Source organism: Odontesthes bonariensis, chromosome 6 (assembly GCF_027942865.1).
Source record: "Odontesthes bonariensis isolate fOdoBon6 chromosome 6, fOdoBon6.hap1, whole genome shotgun sequence".
Taxonomy (NCBI): domain Eukaryota; kingdom Metazoa; phylum Chordata; class Actinopteri; order Atheriniformes; family Atherinopsidae; genus Odontesthes; species Odontesthes bonariensis.
This window is the reverse complement of record NC_134511.1, coordinates 3,839,005-3,854,491: the sequence shown is the minus strand read 5'-3', so window position 1 is coordinate 3,854,491 and position 15,487 is coordinate 3,839,005. Positions and strand designations below refer to the sequence as shown.

At 43.0% G+C, this 15,487-nt stretch overlaps 1 protein-coding gene across 3 annotated transcripts in view; it reads left to right on the top strand.

The window, feature by feature from the left end:
- The first annotated feature begins 1,823 nt into the window (after positions 1–1,823).
- tncb (tenascin Cb) overlaps positions 1,824–15,487 on the top strand; it is a 74,358-nt gene continuing 60,694 nt past the window's right edge. For all 3 annotated transcript variants that reach the window (XM_075467112.1, XM_075467111.1, XM_075467110.1), the window contains exon 1: positions 1,824–2,087. The gene's annotated coding sequence lies outside the window, so the exon portion shown is untranslated. The remainder of the gene's footprint in view (positions 2,088–15,487) is intronic.

Here is a 15,487-nt window from a genome sequence, read left to right as displayed (position 1 = left end):
AATGGTCTCCAACTACCTAATTAGCTATGTCTGGCTGGGAAAACATTTAGCTTTGTTCCAATTACATCAGGTCTGGATCCTAGAATCTGAGCCTGGAAGCATTATGTGACTCATGACAACGCGTAAAAAAAAGATGTAGGAAAGTACGGGAGGCGCTGATCGTCTTATGACGGTGGCAGTAAAGTTTTTTGTGCACCTTTAAAACAGCTGGGGTCGAATGCTTTCAGTTTAAAATGGAAACACAATTTTTACAGACCAAAACGTTTGGTAACGTGGCCTTTTCTGTCCCTTTTTGGCACGTATTGAACCATTTGAAAGCTGCATATTGTCATCTGTTGGTGGCCGTTAGTGATTACCTCCTCTTCAACTAATTTGTGACACATTAAGATCAGTTGGTTACGGGTAGCTATGAAAGGACTTTGTTAAGATGAGGAAAACATGATGGTTACATGTTCAAATACACAATAAAATGCCATTTATCATTGGAAGCTTTGCTAATACTTTCCATGTTGTCATCGCAACACGTCTATTATATTTCCAGCTCACGAAACCTATTTCATAAAATTTTCATTTTCAAACATAGTAATAATCCCTTCCGCCGTCTGGAAGAACTTTAAAATGAAAATGGGTAAAAGTTCCGTACCCTTCTCCATGTTTGGTGGATCCGCCGATTACTTCCTTTTCCTGTTCCACAGCAGACAGCAACCGACTTTTACAAAATAAAAGCCTGTGAGCAACAGACTTTTCCAAATAAAAGCCTGTGAGCAACAGACTTTTACAAAATAAAAGCCTGTGAGCAACAGACTTTTACAATAATAAAAATAAATAATAAAACCTGCATTAATGCGCGATAAAATATTTGTCAGCGTTAAATAATTAACAAGTTAATGCGATAATAACGAGTTAACTCGCCCAGCCCTAATAGTGTTTAAATCATATTCCGAGCTTAATAGCCATTAATTTGTGTTTTGTCCAAAGAAAACTTATGCTTTTGACAGACTTTATAGGAATGAATATAAGCTTTGTTTAGAGATTTCCAGTCTCCACCTGGAGGAACTGTGAGAATGTAGGCGTCCAAATCTTGCTTTCCTCTCATTCGCCAGCCTCGCAGCTACATTTAGATGCTCGTACCACTGATGTCGGTGCGAAAACAAACTCATCTTTGATAAGTCTGCTGTACAGTTTGTCATTTTTTGGTCGGGCTGCAGATAAAACAATGCAGTTTTCACAGTGCAGGTACGTTTTGTATCATAATAAGCTTTATTCAGACCTTCCAGTTAACAGGAATTGGACGCCCATCCCATCATGATGCACAAACTTTGGGTATTTTCTGGCGTATTCAGCTTTCTATAAAACGAACAATCCAAACTTTTACTTTACGTGTTTTGAACGTTGTTCTAATGCATCCCTGAGTGTTTATTCATTGTTTGCGGGGGATCTGCATCCTCATCAATCTCACAAATGGAGCCTGTGGCGGCCCCCTTGTTCACTCCCTGCTTTCAAGTTCTTAAACGCTATGTTAATGCAGGCCCTGCATTCACTCATATCTTGCTTTCTATTGGCCTGCCTGCCGCAATTTGCTGCTAATGGCCCAACCACCACCACCACCCCGTCCTCACCCCCTTCCCCCCACATTTCCCTCTTCTACTTTCTCTCTCTTTCTCTCTTTCCAGCCTTGAGGCGTCCCGTTTCAGCTCCTTCGCTCTCAGTCACAATGCTGTGGAGAGGCTGAATGGGTGGGGTGGTGGTGGTGGTGGTGGTGGGGGGGGGGGCATTTAAGAGAGCGGTAGGTGGGAGTGGAGTCTGACTGCAGAGGGTCTACTGTTTAAGAGAAGGAGAATTCTCTCTTCCGCTCACTCTCCCCGTCTCTCTCGTCTGAGTCTGAGTCTGTCTTTCTCCTCTCTGGTAGAAACGCTGTTGGAGAACAGAGAGAGAAGGGGGAAGATGACAGAGCTGTCAGCGCTCTGAGACACGCAGACCGGTGAGAACATTTCTCAGGACTGGCTGATAAGGCTCCCTGCATCCCTGATTCTGTGTAGATTTCTTTTTTCTTCATCGGTGGAGGGGCTGTGAACATTGTGTGGGAGGTAAGTCACCTTCTTTACCTGCAGGGAGTGGGTGTGTTTGAATGGGAACGGGGCTGATTTCCTCCCTAAAAGCCATTTAGATTAAATAGCTTCCAACTTTAGAACTTTTAACCACTCTTTCTCAGCTTTCTGTTGGAATTATTTCCAGTTTTAGCTGCAGCTGAATTTGTGTTTTGGCATATTTTCTGCTGAATTAGTTCCCAAAAAAATGAGAAACGGACAATATTTCAGATTTTTTCAGATGATTTAAACTGTTTTCTGCAGGAGTGTCCACATGTTTCATAAAGCGGAACTTCAAAGAAGGCTTTAATTGTGCTCTTTACTGCATTCACCTGGGCGCTCTGTGCTGCAGCCTGAAAAGTTTGTCCTTTTTACTGGCTGGTTTCCATTCATTAGAGAGCAGAGTTCCTCCATCTTCAGGGAGACGGATGCCTGTCATGGTCTGAATCTTTCTCCGTGCCTTAAGGCTGATGCTGAGCCGTGGTCTGATGGCGCTGCAGAGCAGAGGCGATTAGAGTCTGAATTCGTTGTAATTACGTGTGTGTGCGTGCATCTACGGGCTGCTTCCAGGAGTACGTCCAGCTGTAGGATTTATGGCTGCCAGCAGACAGTGGGCTTGTGTAACCCGGGAGACGGACAGCTGCTCTGCATTAGATTCTTCTGCTCGGTTCCTTCTCCCAGCGTGCACACCGCTGGCTGTGAAGTTGCTGCCTCGCAGATGCACACAATCACCGACTGTTCGTCCCCGTTTGCTGCTCAGTCTCTCGTTCCCGGGTCAGTTCAGGGGAGAAGATGTCTGACAGAGTGATGAATAAACTACTGTGAGTCTGTGAGATGCACAACGTAACCTGACAGCAGCTTTACTCAGTCAACTGCACTCTCAGAAATAGGTACAATCTATACAATCTGTACCCCCTAGGGTTAATTATTGGACCTAAAGGTACCTATATGTACCTTTTTTGAGGGTCCAAAAGGTACATATATGTACTCAAGTGGTAAAAGGTACATATATGTACCTTTTTTGAGGGTCCAAAAGGTACATATATGTACTCAAGTGGTAAAAGGTACATATATGTACCTTTTTTGAGGGTCCAAAAGGTACATATATGTACTCAAGTGGTAAAAGGTACATATATGTACCTTTTTTGAGGGTCCAAAAGGTACAAATATATGTACTCAAGTGGTAAAAGGTACAAATATGTACCTTTTTTGAGGGTCCAAAAGGTACCTATTTGTAATCAAGTGGAAAAAGGTACATATATGTACCTTTTTTTCTACATGCTGGGGTACAATAGACAGTCTGTGTTAGGCTACTTCAGAATAAGGGTACAAAATTGCCACCAGAGGTACAAGATTGGTCTCTGTAAGGTACAAACCACAAGGGTACAAAACTATAGCCTCTGAGGGTACTGCCCCAGTGACAAGCCATCGTACCCCTAAAGGTACAATTCTGTACTTTATTTTCTGAGAGTGTGGCAACTGGTTCTACTGGATCATTTTTAATGGGTTTGCACAGGTTTAGAGCTTCAGCATCCTTATCTGTGCATATTGACCACAGCAGGAGTTGTTGAAAATCTTTGTTTTTTAAGGCGAGGAAGCATAGGATGTGTTGCACAATCTGTATCACGTGCACGTTCGGACAGAAAGCCTCTGGATCTGCTTCAGGAGAGTCGTATCCTTGTGTTTCTGTGCGTCTCACAGACGGGGGGGGTGTGAGAAAAGAGAAAGGAAGGAGGGGATCTCTGTGGAGAGGTGAGGTTGGCTGTGATGGAGCAGACCCACAGGATACCAGGGGAGCGCCTGCTGGATGGTGATTGTGTGTGATGGAGATCAGCTCTGACTTCAGGTTCTTTGCTGCGTTTATTTCAGACATCTTGTGGAAGATTTGTGTCTGATTGCCGGAAACTTCCCGGCTGAATGAGAGGAATGCTGCGGGATCTTGGGGATGCAGCGTGAATGTTTCATGTTGCTTTGGTTACGTGTGTGAGGAGCCACTAACGGTGACACTTGGTGTAACGATGAGTGGGAAACGGGCCTTTGTTTGGACAGCTGTCAGCTCCCAACGCTTCATGCCCTACAAAATTCTATGAGAGGGTGACTGTCTTTGACCCCACTTAGCTGATCCACTGGTGATCCGGAGCGTACAATAATCATGGGTATTCATGCTGACCTGCGGCGGGCAGGACCCAGGAGAGACGTTTGGGTTAGGCCTTCTTCTCCAGCTCTTCTCCTCCGTCCTCCCTTTCTCCTTCTTTGTCTCTCTACGTCATCATCGTCTCGGGAAAAAAGAGTAAAACTGGTCAATGGTTCTCAGAAATGAGAAGGTGAGGTGAAGCTGAGCCGGATTTTACCCCATTTATGGGTACATCTTGGACCAATTTCACCTGGATTTAGTATTTTATTTTTATGTTAATTTGTATTTATGCACTGGAAAAAATCAAAGTTTTACCAAAGTATATTTGTCTCATTTCTAGTCAAAATATCTCATTACACTTAATATAAGACACAACTGCCTAACAAGCACCATTTCAGCCAGATATAGGGACTTGTTTGAAGACAATACATCTGGAACATCTTGTTAAGTGAAAAAGTCTTGAAAACAAATTGTTTTGAGTCGGATTTCAGATGAAAGAAGCTTTTTTTTTTCATTTGAAGAGGTTTTTAAGCTAATTTCAAGATCACTTTTATCTCAAAAGTCCTAAATATCACATTTTATTTCAAGAAATCTTGACAAGCCATTTTCACTAGTTCCATTGGCAGATTTTTTTGCTTATTTCAAGCAAAAACGTCTTTTATTTGTTGTTTTTCTTACTTATTTTTGGAGGGGCATTTTTTTACAGTGTGATTGATAAATACTCTGTATGATCATATGCAATCCAGGTCCTTCACATAATGTGGATGTGATAAACACAGTTGGACCGCAGGTATCAGAAGGTTCCCAGAGGTCTAAAAAAAAAGGTTCTGAAAGTTAAAGAAGGATCTGAGCAGGAAATGCTGCCAAAGTGGACAAAAGACATCATATGTTTTCTGTCTGGCACCTTTAGCGTTGGTGAGGTTTTTAAATTACAGCCTCAAAAACGTATTACTTTCCTGTCTCCCACTTAAACCAGAATAAGTCATCATCACTTAACAAAAGCGGCTTCAGCATTCCCAGATGGCTTCAGATTTTCCTCTGGTGCTAATGCGCAGTTTTGAAGGAGTTGGAAGTCTTGGAAGCTGCGGCTTCCGGGACCCCTCTGAATGTCCCGGGCCCACCATTGGAGGGAGCCAACTGATGAACACATGTGGCAGACACTTTGCTCTTATGGTTTGCCTCCACCAGTGACCTCGCACATAGGAATGCATTAGCCATAATGTTCTCGGACAAGACAGGGGTCCTTTTGAGAGGGGCAGACGATCTAAATTGGGGAAAAAAGCTAAAAAAAGGAGGGAAGCCAATGAAGAGCCGACCCTAGGGACCGGGGGTCATTAGGCTCATACAAGTGTCTGAATGGAAGGCACTTGCAATTTAGACACGCAACATGCTTCAGGCTTTCAGACAGACAAGGACAAACAGATGTCCGGGTATCACAGCCAACATGCTTCCATTTCTGGAGAAGGGAGAAAAAAGATCCTTTCCATCCTGTTTGAATGGAAGTAACCAATAAACCTCCAGCGTGGAGCTAAAACATGCAGTCTGTGAAAAGCCCTGAAAACTCCCCTACATGTTTACTGCACGAGCTCTGAATTCAGCATTCGAGTCGCTCCGCATTCAGACATCTTAGATATTCCACAGAATAGGGGGGGTTATTCTCCAAAACGGTTTAGATCTGGGTCACTAAATAAGTTTATCCAGCGATTCATTCTGGATGGATTTCCACAGTCGTTTCTTAATATTTTAATTATGAACTTCACTTTATGGTTATGAAGGGGTATAAATGTTAATATAAGGCAGATGTCTACTGTTACATAGGCCGTATTTGCACTGTAGGAACCTTCTGCAGTTCCTACAACCTTTTCAGGAACGGGGACGTTTTTTCCCGCATTCGCACATACAGGAACTAGGGCTGTGTTCGAAACCGCATACTACATACTACATACTACATACCACGTACTACATACCACATACCACATACTACATACTACATACTACATACTACATACCACGTACTACATACCACATACCACATACTACATACTACATACTACATACTACATACTGCATACTACATACTCATTGATCAGACAGTATGCAGAGTGTTTACCCACAATGCATTTCGCTCCTGCCCGAGCCGAAATCAGCCGGCCTGAAGCTGATTTCGCTTAAGCTCTAAACTCTGTAAACTTTAGCAACATTTGAAACATTTTCAGGCGAGAAAGTAGTCGTTTAGATCCCGGGGTATGACATGCTTTGTGCCAATGATTCGATTCATTCACCGCCATATATCCAAGGAGAATAAATAAGGAGCATAACCCAACTGTAGCTGTAATCGAATTAATCTCATCAATTAGACCCACTGAGTGTCGCAGACGGCTGCGTCGCATCAGTCCCCATCAAGGTCTGACTCATGTGCGAATGGAAAATGAAACAGTTCCCCTGGGGAAGGGCGGTTCATAGAACAGCTTCTAGCCCATCAGGCTCCTAAATGGACTATAATGCACTCTCATCACTTACACACTTTATACTTTACACATGCCTACCTCCACTGCTGTTTGCACTGCAACTTGCAATATTGCACAATATTGTATTTTTTATTTTACCTTATGTTATAGGTTAGTATAGGTCTTAGATTAGCATAGGCTATTATGTGTATTATATGTTCAGTACAGGTCTTGTAATTAGCGTTAAAATGTATATTGCAGTATCTACATTGCCTATGTATTGTTACTGTCTTTGTTAGAGTACTTATGACATGACATGTTACGGCATGTTATGTCTTGTTATGGCAGCTGCTGTACGGTGTCCTGTCCTAAGAATTTCAGTGCCCAGTCCGACTCTGTTGTTCTGTGTATCTGACAATAAAAGACTTCACTTGACTTCATAGAACGGAATTCGAGGAGGACCGTTCTTAGAACTGCTCTGTCCGAATGCGGCTATACTCTCTAGTCTCTAGTTGTTTTTAGCCGAAGGAATGGTGACAACCATCACTGTAAGGGGGGGTAAGAATCTACCCACACCTGTTATATTCTTTAATCAATTTAATTAGCATCGTCGCACGCTATCCTCTGCACATGGGGAATACTGTTCCTACCGGCCAATAACTGGCCCCACACTTCATGTTCAGCCCCTCACAGATTGAGAGTAGAGCGAGCTCCGGTCCAGCCGCCGATCACCTGAGAGGTGCTCATTTCATGGTAAGTTTAGATGAGCCCACTGAGAGAGGACATCAACACCACCGTGTAACACTACGACACAAGCAGCAGCCAGCTATTAGTCAGATTTGTATAGTATTTGCAGTGCGGTGTGAAAACTGAGGAGAGGAAGTGGGCAGAACGGAGGGCCGGGCACCTCTGAGCATCTAGGGAAAGCAGCCGGTGGATGAGCCGTAAACCCTCCGCACCACGCAGGGGTTAGGCTAATAAACAGCAGGTCACCAGCGCTCAGCATGTTCAGCAGCTCTGGAACAATAAGGAACATCCAAAGCTCTCCATCTGGAAGCAGCGAGAACAGCAGCACAAGATGGAGGCACCGCGGGGGAGAGCCATAAAGAATATTGATGGGCCTCGCTGCGACTGTTCTGAGATTTAACTTTCCGCTCTTCGGCCGACCCGACAAGCAGTCGTCCCCCCCCCCCTCGTCAACATTTGTTTTCTTCGTATCTCTGTGTCAAAGTGGGAAATTGGTTTTGCTTGAAGAAATAGGCTGTTCTGCGGCCGTATCAATCACAAACGTGTCGGCTCTGGCATGATGGGGCTCTCAGCGTCTCCCCGAGCATCCAGATAAGTAAGTGCTTCTGCTGGCATCTCGGATCCAGCCCCTCCTTTCACCTTATCAGCCGGGAACACGCCAACCCCCTCCACTTCCTTATCTGTGTCATCAGATCCAACGGGGTCACAGCGGCGAGCAGCCTCGCTTTCATCCAACCGCTCCTCTTGTCTTCTGTGTACTTCCCATTTCTTTTCACGTCAGTCAGACGACTTATTATTTCTTTACCGCATGGGAAATGCAAAGGCATTTCAACTCCACATTATTTCACTATGATCTAACTAAATTACTAAATTACAAACAAACCGCTAGACAATTTTATAGGTTTTCATGAGCAATAAACTTTAATTATTATCTCATTTATTCAGCACATAATTAAAGCCCATTAAACGGCAGCCAGGTTTCCACAGCTGAAGAAGAAACTGGCTATTTGTTAACAGTTAACAAATCTTGTATGAGGTCAATTAATTCAGCTTCAAAAATATGTTGCCAAAGACATGGGAAAGACACAGACGCGGCGGCCACATTAGCATTCAAATGGAGCTGCGCCTCTGGGCATGCAGCCAGTGCAAGTCCAGTACTCCCTCCCCTTATAAACACGCTTCTGCTTCCACCAACTCTGTTTGCTCATCTGATGAACTGAACCGGAGGACATTTTCTTAATACGAGAAAGGGAAAACATTTAAAAGCACAAAAGAATCAGACGTTATTGGTGTGGACAGGAATGAAGACCTCCTGTAACATCCTCTGTTTCAGGGCGGCTGAAGAAGCCTCTGACTGAACACATTCAGAGGTTTGATCACTACGTCTTAGCAGAGTTATTCATTATGTTTTAGGTGAGCATTCTTCTGTGCACGAATGGCTCTGGGGGCTTCAGAGCAGAGATGGGGACTCGAGTCACTGTGACTTGGACTCGAGTCGCTGTTTTGATGACTTGTGACTTGATTTGACAAAAAATAAAAGACTTGAGACTTGACTCGGACTTGGAAGTTAAAGACTCGGCAACTTGACTTGACTTGAGACATGATGAATTGAATGACTTGAGTGTTAAGCATCTAGCATAACTTGGAACTTTGTTCGTCATTTGAAGATCCATTCTGACCAGTAAGTGCTCGTCAAATTAGCTAATATTATCCTGTTAGCCTAGTTGGTAGTTAGCTAACGTTAGCTTGATGTGATACGGGGTGGACAGGTTGGACACATTGGCCAATGATGTTTACTGACAGTTACTTATATCTTTGTGTTTTCACTTTATTAAGATCAGATTCTGCAGGTAAAATTGTAATAATAAGGTGACTTGACTTTGACTTACCCAAGAAAAAATTACTTGAGACTTGCACATGTGTAACTTGGTCACATCTCTGCTTCGGAGCAGATCCCAGCAGAGTCGGCCTTCAGTTTGTTCGGTTTCTTTGGGTCCGTGGCACCAGCTCTGCTGCCCCAACAGATGGCCGCACAGCAGGCTGCCCTCACCACCTCACCACCTCACAGTTATAGAAGCTGTGCGGAGGATCTGCACTTCCTGAAGAAGTACAGTCCGCTCTGTCCCAGGGTTGTCCAGGTGAACACATTCGAGATGAGCCGACTCGACCGGTTTCCTGAGCTCGGGCTGTTCTCTATCCCTGTTACACCCCAAAACGTTTTGTGGAACAACTTTGTGGACAATGTTCCACTTTTTATCTTGAGGAAGTCTCAAAAACTGAGCTTAAAGAGATGCAGACACTGTAGAACACATGGGGACAATCCTGTCTGAGCACACGAGTTTCACTTCTGTGATTTGATCATTTCATGAAGTTATCTGTGCAGTCGGCATAATTCTCCCGGACACACCAGATCTGGAGGCTCACTCTTCCTTTGGTCATTGGTCTGTGAAGCATGTGCTGACCTGCTGAGCCCAACGTCCCCCATGAAACATCTGTTTGATGAAACAGAAGCCGGAAGACTTTTAAAAGGAGCTGAGTGAGAGGAGGGCCTGTCTTTGGCTAATTAGCCGTGTCCTGATGTCAGGACCTGACCGCATTACTGCCACCTTAAACTGGCACTGCGGTACCTGAACATTCACAAACACACAAACACAGAAATATTCTGAGAGTCTTTATGAGTGTGAGGTGATAAAATAAAGAAAAAACATTTTCTGAGGAGCAGCAGCAACTTATCCAACAAACGACTCTGCGCCTTCCTGGAAATTCATTCCTGTGTTTGATTATAATTAGGGCTGGGCGAGTTAACTCGTTAGTATCGCGTTGACTCGTTAATTATTTAACGCAGATGAATATTTTATCGCGCATTGACGCAGGTTTTATTTTTGTTATTTATTTATTTTTAATTAAAAGAAATTTAAATTAAAAAATAAATTTTTTTATCAACATTTTTTTTTAATTACATTTTTTTTGTAAAAGTCTGTTGCTCACAGGCTTTTATTTTGTAAAAGTCTGTTGCTGTCTGCTGTGGAACAGGAAAAGAAAGTAATCGGCGGATCCACCAAACATGGAGAAGGGTACGGAGCTTTTACTCGGCCATTTTCATTTTAAAATTCTTCCAGACGGCGGAGTCGACAGAACCAAAGTCATCTGTAAACACTGCCAAGTTGAATTGTCTTCTCAGCGTAGTAGTTCCAGTCTAAAATATCACTTAAAGGCAAAACACACAACTGATAGCAGCAAGTCATTCAAGGAAACAGACAGTGGAGCGAGGCTTCTACAAAAAAACTACAGAAAGATGCTGATGTTAAACGTGTGTTTGCACAACAAATGTTATGGCACTTTCATTCATATGGCAGCACATTTAAAATAAAACTAAATGCTAAAAGCTATACACTACTTTTGGATTCATTTTTGGATTTTGCGTACAAATGCGATTAATCGTGATTAATCAGGGAAATCATGTGATTAATTAGATTAAACATTTTAATCGTTGCCCAGCTCTAATGATAATTCATCCCTGTGTGTGATGATATAACTCACGGTCGCTGAAACCTTGGTGGACGCACAGAATCCCAGTCGATATATTCACCTGTTGCAGCTCAGGACTCCTAACATGTGGCCAGATTATATTCGTCAGCAGATTCCAGTTCAGCATTTGCGTCTTTTTTGGGGGGTTTGACCGATAGCCGTTTTGTCCTGATGCGTGACACGGCTGTGAGTGTCCCTGCCTAGTCAATCTCCTCTGTTACAGCGGAGCATTATCTCAAGGTGAAAAGAACCCCAGACAATTACCCCTCATTCAGCCCTCGTACGAGCGACCCAGATTTGGATTCTGTACCAAGAAGGCGAGCTGAGTTTTTGTCACGGGTGACCTACAAAACTAGGCAAGCTTGAGAAATTCTTAAGAAATGAAGCGAGCGTTTCCATCAGACCTGTTTAACACGCAGTTCTGGGATTTGAGTTTGTGGTTGTGGTCATTGAATATTTACAGCTTTTACACACCAAGTGGGGCACGCTGGCTTCATTATTCAGTTTGTTTGTTGTCTGTTTACGCCGCTGATAGTGAGTGTATCTGTCTCTGCCATGCAGGGAAAACATGGCTTTCATGTCAGTCTGCGCCGTAAAAAGCTGAAGAAACTTCCACGTGCTGCAAAGCCTGATAACGCCCGCTCTTCTTTTGCATTTCCACGGTGACGAAATGCATTTCCTCCTCAGAAGGACAGAGAGCTGCTGCTGAATGTTGGCCCACACTGGAAAAAATCTAAATCTTACCAAGTATATTTGTCTCATTGAGTATCTCATTACACTTAATATAAGACACAACTGCCTAACAAGTACTATTTCAGCCAGATATAGGGACTTGTTTTAATACAATACATCTGGAATATCTTGTTAAGTGAAAAAGTCTTGAAAACAAATTGTTTTGAGTCATATTTCATATGAAACAAGCTTTTTTTTCATTTGAAGAGGTTTTTAAGCTAATTTCAAGATCACTTTTATCTCAAAAGTCCCAAATATCACATCTTATTTAAAAAAATCTTGACAAGCCGATTTTCACTAGTTCCATTGGCAGATTTTTTATTTCAAGCAAAAACATCTTGTATTTGTTGTTTTTTTACTTATTTTTGGAGGGGCATTCTTTCCAGTGCAGTAATCTGATTTATCTTGGACCTGTTCTGCAGTGACAATCACATCATTCTGCGTGGGGTCCTGGCTGAGATAAAAAAAAAAAAAACGGCTGTGTATACCTTTAGGAGGAGGACAGAAAGTCTGATCATTTGTTTGTTTGTTTTATTCAGTCACACAGTACACAACAAATGTGTTCAGTACAAAAATAATAGTAAAAAGAGAAAAGACAAAAAAAACAGAATTGCATCCAATAAAGTAAAAAAAAAATAGAAGAATAATGAAGCAAAATCATAAATAAACACAAAGTTCTTCACAAATTTCTGTAGTCAAATTTCTTGTCATCAATCTTTAGGTAAAACTTTTCCCAAACGATGGGGGAAGAGCCCTATAGGAGGAAAGGATAACTCTGGTAATGTCATCATGCTGCCAGGAGTCGTTCATTTCCGCTGAAACAGCCGTGTCCGAATGGAAATAAGATCAACGCTGCGGATCTGCATGTCCCATGGTGGGATGGAGCTGTCCAGGCCCCTGATGGGGGACTTTCTTAATCTGACTGTTGGTCGTCAGTGTGAAACGGATCCTTTCTCCTGATTCACTAAGCAGTTTGGGTCCTAAACCTGCTGGAAAACATGCCTCATGAGGTCAAACATGTCATCAGAGATGCAAGGAAACACTGCTGAGCTAAAAAGAATCTGTCTGCACTTCAGCAAATGTCCGTTTAAAGGTTAAAGTTCATTTAACAGTGGTGGTGGAAGGTTTGAAAACTTTAGAAAAGTATGCGGACGGATGGTCTGTGGCGTAGTGGGTACAGCAGGCGCCCCATGTACAAGACAGAGGCTACAGTCCTCGCTGCAGCTGCCCCCGGTTCGAGTCCCGAATCGGATGGCCCTGTGATGCGTGTTGTTCCCCCTCTCTCTCTGCCCCCTGCTTCCTGTCTCTCTACACTGTCCTACCTAATAAAGGCATAAAAAAAAAAAAGCCCAAGAAAAGTATGAGGAGAGAGTTTAGATGCTGTTCTGCGAGGTCAAAATCCTGTTTTATCGTGCTGGGACAGAGCAACTATTACTCTTCATTTCATTACAAATTTAGTCTAAATTTCAACAAACAAATGCAAACATCTGGATGTTTACTGAGACAGTCTGTGTGGATTGTTTCCCCCACGTAACAGAATCAGAATCAAGTTTATTTCCAAGAAGGTTTACAAGGAATTTGACTTGGTGCTGTTGGTGCAGACAATATAGATAAATACAGAATGTAGATATGTATACAAATAGAGACTGAAGTCTGAAGATGCTACGTTAATGTAGCTTGTAGGTCTGGAAGGGGAGAGAGTCGGTGTCATAGGATCAGTAATATCACAACAAGCATCACAGGCCTGTTGGTTTCCTCACCTAAAACAGATCTTTCTTAATCATAACCACGTATTTGGAATTTCCTGGACTTAACCAAACCATAAAAGTTTCTTTAACTGATTCTGTTGTTGGGTCATTAAATCAGAAAGTGTTCATTTCACCACATAAAACAAAGTTATCGTTATTTTTCTTCTTTGTTTGGAAGTAGATGCTGACGGACCACAAAGCGTTGTTTCTTTAAGAGGAGCAGGTAGCAAACAGGATGGGGGAACGAGTGTCGGATTGGTGCTCCCATTCCCTTTAATCCACTTTAATACCATAAAATCAGTTTAACATTCCTGACAGCGACACCTAATTGCTTTTGAAACTGTCCCCAAACGAAAACATTTCCAGCTCTCCTCTGTGTGAGGTATAAAACTTCGAGTATTTCCCCAGCACTCATTCACAACACGCTCGTTTAGATCGGTTGCAGCAGACTCATGTGTGCCAGCAGGTTTTCCCTGGTAAAAAATCTCCTCGCATTCAATCGCAAGGCAGGCAGCGGGCTTTGTTGCTGTTTGAGAAGCTAACTATGCAACAAAACCAAGTGAGAGAACAACAAAGCGCCAGTCAGACTGTATCAAGTCCATGTCTGCGGTGCCAGAAACCAGCTGCATTAGCATGGTGCCAGGACCACAGGGTGCCCGTGAAGGAAGTCCAAACAGAGGGATCAGCTCTGTGTTTCTCAGGGTCACATTTGGACTGTCGTGCTTTAAAAATCATCAGATGGAGCGGAGGAGGGCGTCAAATCAAATGAAAATATCACCTGGATTCTGTGGAAGTTGCTCCTCTTCATCTATTTCCGTCTGATGCAGAGTTTTGGCCAAAGCCAGAGATTCTCACACAAAGAATCCCTGTGGGTTTGGTCCTGTGTGGTGGTCCATGTGGAGAGCAGCCAGTCTTTAAAAGTGAGTAAGCCAACCATTCGCCCAGAACTAAAACCTTAGCGGCAACTCAAAGCAATTTTCTGGCTATTTGCTTGATTTAATCCCTAGTTTGTGATGCTTGGCCACAGAAGTGTGATCGTGTGTGTGTGTGTAGTTGTGTGCTTGTGGCATAGTTTGATATAGGTGGGCAACGTGGGGGGGCTTTTTTTTTCTGTACTCTCCAGGGCTTAAATCCTCAGTGCTCCCATTAGTAGGCTACGTTCGCACTTTTACGGTCTTCCCATCATGGAGGCGCTCACCCTTGCCTGTCTAATCATGGTTTGGGGAAGGTCGGTGGGTTTTATAGAGAAGGGAAGCTGTGAGATCCCTCCAAACTGAGCCCAGCTGTCAGCTTGTGTAATTACTCATGGAGCGTTACCTGCTGACTGTTCATGGTCAGCAAAGATGTCCGGATCTATCCGACATAGAGGAGGATATTACGCGCCGGCATACGTATTAAACCGCAGGCCTGGAATTCCTTACATACTGTAGTCTTTCCATCATTCATACAAAGACATTTTCATTTTGGCTACCAGCCGCCGCTCTCACAGGTTTTATTAGAGGTTGGAAACGATCAGTGTCAGCATGTCTGCAGGAAAGGGAGAGGGGGGTTAAAAAGTTTCCTGAGCCGGAAACTTTAAAAAAGATCAAGTCTGGGGCTGTGGAAGGAGTCTGAATGTATAATGCTGTTCCTTGGTTCTACTGCTGACAGGCCAGAAATGCATAAATGCATGTCTCTTATCACATATTGCATGGGATGTAGAACACTTGACTAAGTTAAATGTTTAATTTTACGCAAAAATGGCAAAAAAAATCCAACTTTTAAAGCGCATTCAAAACAACTGACTCGACCCAAAGTGCTGCACAGTCAAAAATTACATTTCCTCAAGTAAATGAAACGCAGACATAAAAGAATCTCTGGCAGAATAAAAGAAACAGCAACTAGAAATAAGTGGTCAACAACTCACATTTTGGTGAAAGCCGAAGAGAAGGAGCCTGTTCCAAAGTTTGTGAACTGTGAATGCAAAAGCCTGATCAAGGAAAACCAAGGTCATGTGATCAGCAGACCTTAGAGACGGAGGTAATTAACTAACTAATTAACTGCAAGTAACACACCAGTAACACA